A 13,886-nucleotide genomic window follows, 5' to 3' on the forward strand; every position below is an offset into this window, starting at 1 on the left:
TTTTAGTTTTTTTACGTATGAGATTTGCTGGTTTGAAAGCATCATATTTGAAAACATAGAGTTGTGAGGCCCAAGTGTATCTGTTTGAAACTCTTTATACCATGTCTTGCACAGAACTGGTGAAGACACAAAGTGTTTAGGGTACTGTGTAACCATTGACCCATGTTGCAAACAGCTCAGAAGTCCTTTTAAGTATTTTGGACATATAAAACATCGACCATTAAGTTGCAAAGCTCTACACTAAGCTGAATTTTTTAGGTTTCAAAGTAACCCATTAAAAATTACCTATAAAGTGTTTCTTGAGTAAAAAGTGTGAACTGAAAATCTTAGGCTGTTATTTCTAGTCCATAAAATTTCTGAATTTAAAGCTGTAAATTGTTCTTCATGCTAACCAAATAAATGTTATGCCATTTGAATTAGAAACTTTACCAGAATTCAATGCAACAAATTCTGATACTTTTTGAAGTGGTAAATCCTATGAATCACAGGATTAAAAATGGGGCCCAGTGTCTGTCTGTGTGAGGAATCTGCAAGAATTGCCTGTCAATGAATTCTGTTATTTAAATTAGAGATGTTTCTGCCATGAGTATTGATCCTGTAGCCATTCACAATATGAGCTCACTATGATGGTAAAACAATTAAGAGTCTTTTAAAGGGGGAACAGCTGAGAGCTCCATTTGGCAGATGTTTCAGTCAGAAACAGGGAAGATTGAAAGAGAAAGGACACAGGGTGAAAACATCAGAGTGGGTCTATAATAGGGTTGGGGAGACCAAAAATCTGTGTGCTGTTCTCCTCCAAAAATGGGAGAAGGTCAAAAAGACTAGGAAGAGACCTGAAATCTCAGGCTCTGAGAGGAAAAGGGTAACCTAACAGTGTTTCTCTGCTTCTGTCACTGACCATCAGGGAGACCCAGACAAGGCAGAGGACAGTCAGCAGTGCTGATCCTGGACCTTGCACCTTTGAACCAGTTTTTCAGCAGGTATAAACTCTTACAGTTTGTCTGATCTCCCAGTTGCAGTGACATGAGATTTGCTGAGTGGTCAATCCTACAGTGACAAGAAGGTGGTAAGCAGAGTCAAGCACCATACATTTTCAAAGCACTTTGCATACACTACCCAAATCAAGAGGTTCAGTCATGGAATTAATGTGGGTAACAGTTTACTTAGTTTTCCACATTTCTAAAAAAATGTTTCAGTAAATGTCGTATTAGTAACAAATCTCTGAAAGTGCATGTCCATGCTCTTTGGTAATATATAAAGCTACAGTTCTGTTCAATGGAAGCTTAACATCTTCCTCTAGGAAGAGTCCTTTGAAAGTCAGTTTCTTAAACTAATTTCTTCATTTATTTAAATATTTACCCTGGTTTACAGCTATTTGCTGACAAACATTAACACATAATGCAATAGAAAGCATTCACTGAAAAAACTTTCAAAAAAATTACAGATCTTAATCCAAGTCACAGATGAACTGAAAGAGTTAATAAGTGTTGAGAGACCTTCAAGACTTTTGTTATAACACCTGTGTTGATTTAACAAAAAGAAAAAAAAAATTTGTGCAGGGGATATCCCTTTCCACGAAAATCTTAATCTCAGACAGCAGACGTGGATTATTTATCACACATCATGATAGAATGAGAAAAATCTGGTGTAATATTTTCAAGTTGAAAACATAAGCACTTAGTGGTTAGCTGAAAAAAAAAAAATCACCTTCTGTTTTAATAAAATTAAGTTTAAGGGCAACTGTTCTGAAACTTTGAAATATTTTCCATGAGGTTACTCATTTACTATTCAGAGATTACACCTGGAATGTGCATTTGCACAGCTGTGCAGAAATTTTTATTCAAAGCTATAGAATAAAAATTCTAGAAAGATATCTTTTTACTTGTCCATGCCTGGGCTTTCTTTACAGGCTACACAGATAATCAATCCTATGTTCAAATTTCCCCTAAATTTGATGGTTTTTTCCAAGTCTTTCAATAACAATCTATTAAATAGATTTGATGATGATAAAAAAGTTCTGTGCTATAAAAATTCTGAACCGTCAGCATGTTGTTTTGTTTTTGAACTGTGGAGACGTCAAACTATATGGAATACAGATGCCTGTTTCTGTTAGCAGAGTCTCAATAAGAATCATATTACTAATAAATACAATAAGAGACAATCTGCCAAAAGGGTAGATAATGACTGGAAAGATTTTTGTTTTGCTTTCTTAAAATTCAAACTGGTTTTAATGATTAAACTCATGCACAAATTTGGGTTTTTTAAATTAAGTGGTGTTACAAAAGTTACCATGTTTTCCTCATCTGAAAAATGGACAATAATTCATGATTTGATTTACTTTTAGGTTTTAAAAGCAGCCTTGTCCATACAGCCATATACTAATATAAATTTAGAAACTACAGATTTGAATATTGGTTTTATTAACTATCTAGAAATGCAGAAAAATAGCTAGATCCCGGTAAAATATTCATATATCATTAACGACATTGCACCAGTTATATAGCCTTCAAAAACATATTATTCTTAAAGTATAACTATAGAAATAAGCCAAAATTCCTCCTTCTTCCCTCACAGGTACCTTATATGTTTACCTTTAACTTCTGGACAGAACTCAAAGTTGTTAAATCTTCTTCGGCTGATGCAAAGAATTCCAGAGCCCTTCCCAAGCTGCGATTGTTTTTGCTATTAAATTCTGTAGAGTTGAGGCTTACATCTGCTATGAGTCACTGGGCTGGAATGTTACAGAGAAGCTGCAGTTATCAAGACTAAATTGCAACATAAGAAGGAGATGATGGTAATTCTGAGCCTAACACAACACTTCCAAAATAAAACTAGACCAAAAATAACAAAGGATCATTCATTCCCTTTCACTGCTCTGATCCAGGAAATTGCTCTCTGCATCATATTCAGCCATATACTCCAGTACTTTCCACAATCAGAGCCTAAATCTCTTGGGCTTCAGATGTACATGGAAAGCATAACTGACTCAACTGATTTAGAAAAAACCCATAATCACTCAGACTAGAAATTACACATAAAAACATAAAAAGAAATCTGCTAAAAAAAAATCCAACCCAAAGTAACAAGCATAATACAGACAAAGCCAAGGGCAACAAGAAGGACAAAGAATCTTGTTTATTGTCAGTATTTTTTAGCTAAGAGACTCAGAAGCACATGATCTCAGTGACTTTGTTAAACAAAATCACTTTCTATATAAGCATTTTAGAGTCAGACAAATACATCCAAGAATGTTTTAAAATGCAGTTTGAGTTTTTGCCCTTCTTCTGTGTTGGCTCTTCCCAAAAAGTTCAATAAATGAGTATGCTTAAAGGAATGCTCTGAAAGAAAAAAAACTCTTAAGGAAATACTGAACAAAAGCAATAAAAGGAGCTTTACATTCCACAATACAAATATCATAGAATCATAGAATAGGTTGGGTTGGAAGGGATCTTAAAGATCATCTAGTTTTAACCCCTTTGCCATGGGCAGGGACACCTTCCACTAGACCAGGCTGCTCAAAGCCCTATCCAACCTGGCCTCAAACACATCCAAGGATGGGGCATCCACAACTTCCCTAGGCAACCTATTCCAGTGTCTCATCACCCTCACAGTAATCACTAATCTAAAAACCTAAGTAACCCTCTTCCTAATACCTAATCTAAACCTCCTCTCTTCCAGTTTGAAGCCATTCCCCCTTGTCCTGTCACTACATGCCGTTGTAATTAGTCTCTATCCATTTTCTTGTAGGCTCCCTTCAGATACTTCCTTTTGAAGACTAATATTTGTTGCAAACTTCCTCAGAATAATTTCTGGTGCATTATTTGTAATCTGGTTACCTAGCAGTATTTATCTTTCCTCATTACTTTATATCAATTAATTAAATTCATATTCTGAATTTCAAATATTTATTAATTGCAATAAATTACTCCTGAGTAGCCTACACTAAGAATCATTCAAAAATTCAAAATCATTCAGCAAGTCATTTTTGCTGAGAATCTTACCATCACTAATGACTTCTTCAAGGAGGAAGATACCTGTTCATAGCATGACTCTTAACCTATGGTTGCTCAGTGGGTGGGCTCTGAATTTAGAAAGTAGTAAAAAGGCATGGCATTTTAAACTTAGATTTATTAACCAATAAATAAATAAAATAAATAAAATAAGTTAAACAATTTATTGAGGGTTACGAATAGATTGTCCATCACTTGAAGTCTTTAAACAAAGACTAGATGGCTAAAACATATGGCTGTGGTTCAATTAAACAAGAACTATATAGAGTGTCAAGTCAGAGATTATTCACAAGGTCTATAGGCTACCCATTATCAAAATGATTTTGTAAGAATAAACCTACTTAGTAGAAGACTTTCAAAGAATACACAAATGGAAGTCATATAAGCACAAAAGGAAGCAAGAAAGGCCTTTCTGAGACCTGTTGGATACATCCAACACTGAACACTGGCAAATGTCATAGACCTTATTATGGCCAGTTGAGACCTGGATGTTCACACAGATCTTATTCAGATTTGCTCCTCCTGGGAGAGTTTGCACAGAAGTGAAGGAAAATATGGCAAGGGTCGTTAACTACTCTTCTATAATTTTTTTCACAGAATTATGTATAAAGGATAAAATGCTGTTTCTCACTTCTAAACTAAATCAAGACATTTAGGACTTCCAATAAGCAAGGTAAAAATATTCAGTTGTATTAGATCCTTTTGTGGATATTTAAAAGAAATATCTAGCACAAGAAATCAGTGGTTTTTCTTCCCATTATATTAGCACTTTCAGGTGAGTATCTCCCCGTGTATTTTATTCTGACAGAAGTTTAACACTTTTGGATAATCCCAGACATGGCTATTGGCTGATGATGAGTGGGTTGAGCAGAGACCTGAAGATATTGACTTAGTGGATGAAAAACTAAATATGAACCAGCAATGTGTCCTTGCAGCCCAGGAAACTAATTGTATCCTCTGCTGCTTCAAGAGACACATGGCCAGAACGCCAAGAGAGGTGATTCTGCCCCTCTACTCCACTCTCATAGTACCCCATCTGGAGTGCTGCATCCAACTCAGGGGCCCCCAGCACATGGATATGTTGAAGCAAGCCCAGAGGAGGCCACCAAGATGATCAGAGAGCTGAAGCACCTCTCCTACAAAGTCAGGATGAGAGAGCTGGGGTTGTGCAGCCTGGAGAAGAGAAGGCTCCAGGGAGATTTCATGGCAGCCTTCCAGTACCTAAAAAGAGCTTATGAGAAGGCTGGAGAGGGACTTTTCCCAAGGGCATGTACTAATAGGACAAGAGGCAATGGCTTTAAACTGCATAGTGGTCATGTTTAGATTAGCTATTAGGAAGAAATTCTTTACTGTCAGGGTGTCACTGTAACAGGTTCCCCAGAAAAGTTGGGGATGCCCTGTCCCTGGAAGTTCAAGGCCAGGTTTCATGGGGCTCTAAGCAACCTGGTCTAGTGTAAGGTGTCCCTGCCTATGGCAGGGAGGCTGGAACTGGATGATCTTTAAGGTCCTTCCCTTCCAATCCAAACCATTCTATGATTGTAAAATTGGCAAACACAAGATAATGCATTCATAATATTATTCTTTTACCATTCAGGCTCAAAAGAAGTTGTAAGCACATAAGAAGCTTTCATAGTACAAAGAACCACCAATGTTTCTCTGCTAAGTTGTAAGACAGGTTTTAAATATAAATTATAAAGCTTTACTTTTTTGTCAGGTGTATGATTTTTATTCAGGAAAGTTTTACATCACCTTCAGCTGTCATGTGGAAATATGGAAGTGTCAAAGATTGTACAACCACAACATGGTAACTGTGTGTTTGTCAAAATGTACTTTCATTCCATTTGCTACAAATTAATTTGTTTGTGCTTTTCTCTTCATTGTTTTCATTTGTTTAATACTAAGAATAAGAGAGAAAACATGTAATAGACTTCACTGTAGGACTGGTTGAAATGACATATTTGAAAATGTGCATTCAGCACTGTACATCCAACATGATAACTGAATGGTCTTTCACATATGCTAAAGTGTAACAATAATAAATTGAAAATACTTTTAAATAGAATATGATGTTTGGTCTTCTAACTTAGATGCTAGGCTTTTTTTTTTTCCTGAGGGAAAAAAGCAAGCAAGCAAACAAACCCCCAAACCCATCCTGACCAACTCCATCAAAATCATGATGTCTGAGTAAATTTAACTTTGAGGTTTTTTAACTTTTTAACATATGAAGTAGTAATAATGTGTCACTTCCATAATATTTTGTTACTGAAACAGAACAAAGCTGAAATCAAAGATAACCCAAAATCAGATTTATGATAAAAAAATTCTGCATGTCAATTGTTTAAAGGCAGCCTCCTTTCCAAAATAAGTGTATATTTTTTATAGACTGACTTAAGAATTGTTTGGTGTGTTTACAAGAAAATCTGGTTAAGTAGTTATCATCATTTACTATGTGCCATTTAGCAGAATACTATTATATCTTCCCCTTTTAATTGTATTCCACAAATAAAAACATAGCATATGAGCTTCACACACATAATGCTGTGGGTGTTTGCAGAGCTGACTGACATGTTAAATGCATTCCAACAGCAGACTACTGAGGAAAGTGTGTACAACTCTATCTGCTTAAATCGAGTTACTTTAGACTGTTCAACAGTTCAACAGTTCACTTTAACTATTTTTACGGAAGAGGTGATCCATATATTCAAGTGAAGAAAATTATCAAAAAGCTATGCTGGATTTAATCAACAGTTTGAAATGTTGTAAAAAAATGTTATCCACTAACCTTTTAAAATTTAAATATAGTTATCAGCTGTTAATATTTTATGTTTTTTTGGAGGCGGCTAACAAAATGTAGTCTGTTGTACTTCTTGGTTAGAAGATTCTCAAGGCTTCTTCTTGAATCTTCTTCTGGCATTTCAGTATTCCTTTGGAATAATCTATATCAGTTTAACATGAGTCCTACTTAGTCAAATGACAGCAACTCTTTTGCACACTGTCTCATTTATACAAGAATCTTGCACCAGAGTATTAAAGTAGCTACAAAACAAGTTCAAATTTAAAGTTACATGCTCTTGACAGTACAACTTCCTAAAGTTCATAAGATGTCGATGATGGACCTCCTTGATGCAATTCTGCTTATTCACAGGGAAGCATATTAAAAAGTTCTGCTGTATTGAACACGAGGAATCAACAAAAGGAAGTAGGATCATTGTTCACGATTCCAATTCTCCACTTACTCAGAACTACCATCTTCTGAGGGTTATTGATTTTTTTTGTCTCTAGGACATTGTTGCCTCCTTCCCGTGTCTCAGCTTTCTTCTTCTTTCATTCTACTGACATGCATAGTTCCATGAGGCTATATCCAGTGTCACTGCCATAGTCTTCTGGCTTCGGGCAAGCTACCTCAGTGTATGTGATTTACCACAGGCTCCAGTGTTTGAAGCAGACAGTGGCCATTAATGTTTCACTTCACTTAAAGTGCACTTTATTGTGCACTTGCTTATGTGTGACAGCCAGCCATCTCTCCCATATAATTTGTTAGTAATATTTTATTTTTTCAGTGTTGGATGAGTTAGAGGACTACAATCCGATACTTTGCTTAATTTTGGACAAATAAGAAGATTCAGAATATTTTAAATCTCTTGATTCTTTTAACGTGCTCTTTTCAAAATGCTTGCCATAATCCTAATGAAAGCAGTGGTAGAAATAAATTAGACCAAAAATACAGCAGTCCATCTATAACCTTATGAAGATTTAACCATATTCATATATTCACCAAACATACTGCACATAGTGACCAGGGCCTATTTCTGTAACCTTGTCCCATGCGAATAACAGATCTTTACAACTTGCATAACTGCACAATCAACTTGAAATGTTATGGCAATAAGTGTAACTCCCTGATGAGACCAAGAGATAAGCAAAAAAGAACTTCTTACATATTCTGAAATTACAGAATGAAGGCACTTTATTTTTTGGTGCATGGATAAAATATTAAAAAATAAATCCCAGTTTTTAAATAATTTACCTCATTTTTATGTAGTGTTGCAAGAAACAGGTGCATAATTTAGTAATTTCACTCATTTCATAATCAGTCATTTCAGACATACAATAAAGAAGTCAGCAACACACCTTCATTATCATAGATAATAAGATCAGTAAATTCAACATATTTAGACATTATTTTATCCCACAACAAATACGGAAGAAAAACCCAACAACTCTTATTAGAAATATAAAAGAAGCAGTCCTTCATGTAATTTTCAATAAGCAGAAGCAAGGACAGTATTACTAAATAGATGAAACACATCACAGAAGTAAAGAACTAATAAACATTCAGATCTGTACACATGTGCTTTGAAGAATATAGAAAGTGGATTTGGAGAAGGCCCAGAGTAATTTTTTTGAAAAAATCATAATAAACACCATTGCTTGTGTTTGTCCTCTATTCATTAACCCCAAGATCATAACAAACATAGATTTTAAGCTATGTTGTGAGGAAATGTACATGGCAAATTGACCTGCTCACGATCTCAGTGTGAGCACCAAGAAAAGGACACGGTTCATAATCTCCTGCCTTACTCAGAGGAGCAGCTCACATATCCTGCCTTCTCCTTCCTGCTTTCCTTACACATGAAGCTTCCTGCTGGCCCCAGTTTTCCTTTTGTTCTCTTCAAAGACATCCTTCTCCTATATTCTACTTTGTGAAAAGTATGGACTGCCTTTGGAAAGGTGCATCAACTAATCTGTCTTCCTTGGTATTTATCAATTTAGTGTTGTTATCCATCTGTACCAACCCTAATCAATATTCTACTAGAATGTAATACCTTAAGTGTATAATACAGCAAATATTATGGATTGGTGAGGTAATAGCAACATCAAGATGATTACTTTCTCCACCCCTATGTGTGTGGGGAAGGTTTACAACAGGGATCCTGTCCATTCTTCAGCTGAGACTTAGGTGCTCTTCTGGGGTCTGACCAGGTTAGATAATACCTATCTTCCAATTATTTTTCTTTTCTTTATTGCTTCTGATGACTGTTATGCTTGGGTGGATCATCAAAAATGGTTTCCTTCTTGTCCTGGTTTCTTCACTGGTACTGAATTGGTGAATCCTTCACCAACATAAAGCTTGGCTTTGGGGTCTTAAATGCCTGTGCCTCTGCCTCTACACCTACTTAACTCATTGTAAGACCCTAGAGGGTAAGTGGACACTTCATCTTCCTGTATAAATCAACTCACAACTCTTTGTTAATCTAATGTTACACAAAGAAAGGAAAAATACCTTTAGTATAGTAGCCTGATAGTCACTGTGTAGCCATATTATGATAGACTAATAATTTTTGGCCAGTTTCACTTTTGCAACCAAAACCTCTTTGTCATAAAATCAGGAAAAAATTGGACAATTATTTGAAACAAATGCTATATTAATTACTGTCTTTGTTTCAGGGCCTTTAAAAATCGCTCTTTCCAGATACTTCTTACATCTCCTCTGTCTCGGTAAAAGGTTAATCTTTCACTTCTTCTTGTCTCCAGTCCTTACATGCCTGCATTTTGTTTGCTTTCTTTCCTTTCACTTTGGAATGATAAAGTAAAATTAACAAGATAAACCAACAGATGTGCAAGGAAAAAATCATCACATCTCTGACATGGCTTTCAATCCTAATTAAATTGGGCTATCTCAATCCATTCAGTTTCTGTGAGGATGCATTCATTAGCATGTCTGCTGATGGAAGCACTTATAACAGAGATCTTTGTAGGAAGATTTAGTTACTGTCAGTCTAGAGGCTTATTAGTGCTGATATAGGACTTCCCCCAAAAGATTTTTCTTTATTTAATTAACAAGACATTCTTTAAGCCATATGAGTTTTGGCTCACAGTCATTCTCAAATCCCACATTATTTTACAACAGTAGTGGAGAACCACCTACTGGAAATAATGCTTCCTGCAGTGCAATCCATGATTCTTTCATGCCTTTTGTTTCTTTTCGAAGTCTCTGTCTCCACTGAAAAATGGCTCTGAGGAGCTGATACTGTTTCATTTCTTTGGAGCACCTTTTCTTTTTCCTAAGAAAACTAAAAAACTAAAAACTAAGAAACCCAACCAACCAAACAAGTTTGCAGGCAGTTCCAGAACAGGGACAGAAAATAAGAAGAGGAAAATCATTCTGTAAATGTCAAGCAGGAATTGGTGTCATGATGCTGTAAGCTCCTATGAGAGACAAATTACTGATATATGACATGCTGTGATAAGATACAGTTATGAGATATAAGGAACTATAGTAAAAGGCATTGATACTGAAACATACTAGTCACTGAATTTCATTTTATTCCTTAGTAGAGTATTATATTTTTTATGTAAGATATTTTTTTGCATGCAGGAAACAGTATGAATGAGGGATCTATACCTTAAGAATAAGCAACAGCAACAAAAATAATGAGTCTTTGTATCGAGGTAGTATCTTCTCTTAAATTCTGCCTCCACCTGCTGGGCCGTGGGAGGAATGCCACTGTAATAAGACAAAGCATCTTCCAAAAGCAACATTGACAACATTGTGCTGGATATCCAGACACAGTACCTGAGGTCAGGATAATAGGACATTAGTTAGAAGAATTTAAAAAATGCTGATAAATTAAATTCTTTATTAGCTTCAGAATTGCAATTTGCAATTATTATTAAATGAATAATATATATTCATCACACAGAGAGCTTCCATCAAGTTGTAGATTGTTTCCAAAGTGATTTCAGTTGTGGATATACAGTCATGTGGGTCATGGGAGAAATGGGAGAAAGATGCTGCTATGAAGGCAGTCTTATGCTCACCTTTTTCACATACTCTGTGTTGTTCAGAACTATTCCTTTGATATGGGGGCATCTGGTGGAGAGAACAATAGTACTTTTATTGAAACATCTTTATTTCACAGGTTTTCCTATCATTTAGTTCCTTTTCTAAACTATAGATAGATTAATGTGCCATTGGAAAGGAATCATCTTTTTTTTGAGCAAAATACATTAGTCTAGATCCTAATATGGGAGAGATGGGGGTCTAACTACATTTCCATGTGGTACCATTAGAATGTTTGTCTAGCAGGATGAATTGTGAGGCCAATGTAAACATTTCATGTTTCTGCTTTAGAAACTCAGTGTAACGGAAATGCTGAAAATTATGTTTTTTTCCATTCTGACCAGTGACAATCCCCTAAAATGAAAGAAATACAGATGATACCAGCTTTACTGAGACAGAAGTCCTGAGTGTGTTATGCAAGTTGCAGACCCCTGAGGGACCAGCAGCTTCCTCCTGAGGTGAAGTGCAAGATCAGGCACTGATCTCTGGGGACCAGTGACAGGACCTGAGGGAATTGCCTGAAGTTGAGTCAGGGGAGATTTAGGTTGGATATTAGAAAAAGATTCTTCACCCAGTGGGTGGCTGGGCACTGGAACAGGCTCCCCAGGGAAGTGGTCACAGCACCAAACCTGCCAGAGCTCAAGAAGGCACACAGTGTGACTCTTGGGGACGGTCCTGTGCAGGGCTAGGAGTTGGACTTGATGATCCTTGTGGGTCCCTTTAAACTCAGGATATCCCACGGTTCCATGATTCTCACCACTTCTTCCGAACACCATGCACAGCACAGCTTCTACACACAACCGGTTTTTTTGTGCTGAACTCTCTATTTTTTTCCCCAAAAGAAAGTTTAAAGAACCTAGATCTGTGAACTCAGTGCCCTAAAACAAGGCACAAAACACGCAAAATGGAACTACAGAAAAAGAAGGAAAAAAATTAGAACAAGACTACCACGACTTCCACCTCCTCACTGCCGTGTTTCTTGAAGGAGGCCAAAGACGGACAGGAACAGATTAGTCGATACTCATCCGAACGAGGGCAGGGTCTGATCCTCGGCCACGCTCAGGGTTCGATGTGATCTCACTAGTCTTCCAGTCAGGCAAAGGCACTTATAGAGTTCATTGTCATTCTCTTATTTTATTTTATGAGCAAAACGCGCCCAGCCCTCCCCATCCGACTGCAAGACAGCGGCTGCCATCCCTCATCCCTGCCGAGGGCGGGCCGATGCCCTGACGGGAAAACTACCACTCCCAGGAGGCACCGCCGTCGGCCGGGCGGCCGCGCGTTCGAGCAGTGCCCGCTGGGAGTTGAAGTTTCGGCCGCCCCTTCCCGGCCGCCCCGGCGGTTGCGCGGGGGACCCTCGGTCGGCGCGCGGGAAGGGCCGTCTCGCCGTCCGGGCCGGGCGGCGCCTGCGCAGCGTGGACGGGCCTCGGCGGGGGAGGTTACCAGGTAACAGTGCGTGTGTGTCTGTGTGTGTGTGTGTGTCTGCCTGTCTGTCTGTCTGTCTGTGTATCCCTGTATCCCTGCGCCAGGCACCACCCCCCGCGTCCTGGCGGAGCGGCGGCCAAGATGGCGGTGGTAGCTGAGGCAGGGGCGCCGTGAGCTGCTCCGCCAGCGGTGTCCTGCCGCGCCGGGCGAGGCGAGGCCGCGCCGCTCCTCCGCTGCCCGCAGGCGGAACGCCCCTCCGGGCAGCCCAGACCACGCGAGTGGCGACCGGCGGTGGAGCAGAAGCCAGGCCGGGTGACCCGCTCGGCGCGGGGTGAGCCACCCTCTCCTGCCCCCCGAGCTGCCCCTTCCCCGTCCCTTCCCCGTGTGGCAGCGGGGGCCGCGCCGGGGCGGCGGGGCAGAGCGGCCCGGCCCGGCCCGCGGGTGTGGGCGGTGGGGAGCGGGCATTGGGCCCGGGGACAGGTCCAGGGTAAGGGGAAGCCGTGCGGTGCCGGCGCGTTGTGCGGGCCGCGCCCCCCGCCAGGGCAGGGCGCGTTACCCGCTCTCCAAGGAGACGCCGCCGCGTCCGGGCCAGCGGAGGCGCCTTGGGCAGAGCCCGCCCACACACCCGCCCCGCGGCGCCGGCTTTGGCGCCGCGAGGGAGCGGGGTCTGCTCTGGCCGCCCCCGGGCCGGGAGCGCCTCGCCCGCCTCAGGCAGCGGCTCGGCCGGCACAGCCGCAGGGGCAGCGCTCGCTCCGCCGGCCCCGCTGGCGGCGACAGGACCCGTCGGGCGTGGGCTCGGGGCCCGCCGGGAGATCGGAGCAGGTCGGGACGACAGAGCCTGCTGGAAGGCTCCGGCACTGGAAATCCCGGGCACGCCGCCCCCGGTCCGGGTGTGTGAGTGTGCGGCTTGTGAGAGGTGCGACAGGGGGGGACTTGCTCTGTTGACTGCACTTGTGCGATGGTACTCTGTGGTTGGCATTTAATGAGTTAATGCCCAATGAGGAACGCACGTCTTAAAAAACTAAAATTAAAAAGAAATGTTTAGTTCCCACTTTTAGCCTTTATGGTGGTGTCATGACTTTTTGTGACTTTTTGTTTTCCGGTTAATTTCTTTATTTTCAGAAGTTTTCTCTGTGCAGGATTTGGTGCTTTAAAGAGCTCTTGCAGTTCACATAAGTGCTGTAGGAAAAAAAAATCTCAAGAACAACTCTGCTGTAGAATAAAAAGCATTTTAAAAAACCTTTGTTTTGCTAGCACATTTAGTAGTAGTTCTTCTGAGCAATATGCGCATGTACAAAATATGTTTTGCCTATAATCCTAAATGTTATCTTAAGTTATTTTTTCTGTAGAAAATCTACTTTAAAGTCCTTTTTATTTTTCCACAAGTCTGTGTAAATGTTGTAAGGCAGTATTGACATGCTCAAATAGAGCTTTTATACAGATTCTGTGATGTGCAAGAAGCTGAAATTGGCAATGGTTGCTGGATGCAGAAATAGATAATGGTAAGGTACTAAAGCTTTTAGAAGAGGATTTCTTGTGGAAATAGCTGGTAAAATGAAAACTAAACAAAAATGCAAATCGATGAAATGTATGTGTGGAGGAAGAAA

The 13,886-nt window shown here is 39.7% G+C and overlaps 2 protein-coding genes across 25 annotated transcripts in view; one reads left to right on the plus strand and one right to left on the minus strand.

Moving 5' to 3' along the window:
• The window catches only part of FGL1 (fibrinogen like 1), a 31,643-nt gene extending 19,603 nt beyond the window's left edge, over positions 1-12,040 (minus strand). The window contains exons 1-3 of the mRNA XM_027635676.1: positions 11,815-12,040; positions 10,833-10,884; positions 2,592-2,731 (exon numbers count right to left, since the gene is read on the minus strand). The gene's annotated coding sequence lies outside the window, so the exon portion shown is untranslated. The remainder of the gene's footprint in view (positions 1-2,591; positions 2,732-10,832; positions 10,885-11,814) is intronic.
• Positions 12,041-12,193: 153 nt separating this feature from the next.
• PCM1 (pericentriolar material 1) overlaps positions 12,194-13,886 on the plus strand; it is a 41,068-nt gene continuing 39,375 nt past the window's right edge. For 18 of the 24 annotated variants that reach the window (XM_027635638.1, XM_027635645.1, XM_027635650.1 and 15 more), the window contains exon 1: positions 12,195-12,300. The gene's annotated coding sequence lies outside the window, so the exon portion shown is untranslated. Of the gene's footprint in view, positions 12,301-12,320; positions 12,611-13,886 lie in introns of those variants that run through there. The other 6 variants (XM_027635657.1, XM_027635660.1, XM_027635640.1 and 3 more) reach the window with 4 other exon arrangements.

Source organism: Corapipo altera, unplaced genomic scaffold, assembly GCF_003945725.1.
Source record: "Corapipo altera isolate COAL_440 unplaced genomic scaffold, ASM394572v1 22b, whole genome shotgun sequence".
NCBI lineage: Eukaryota > Metazoa > Chordata > Aves > Passeriformes > Pipridae > Corapipo > Corapipo altera.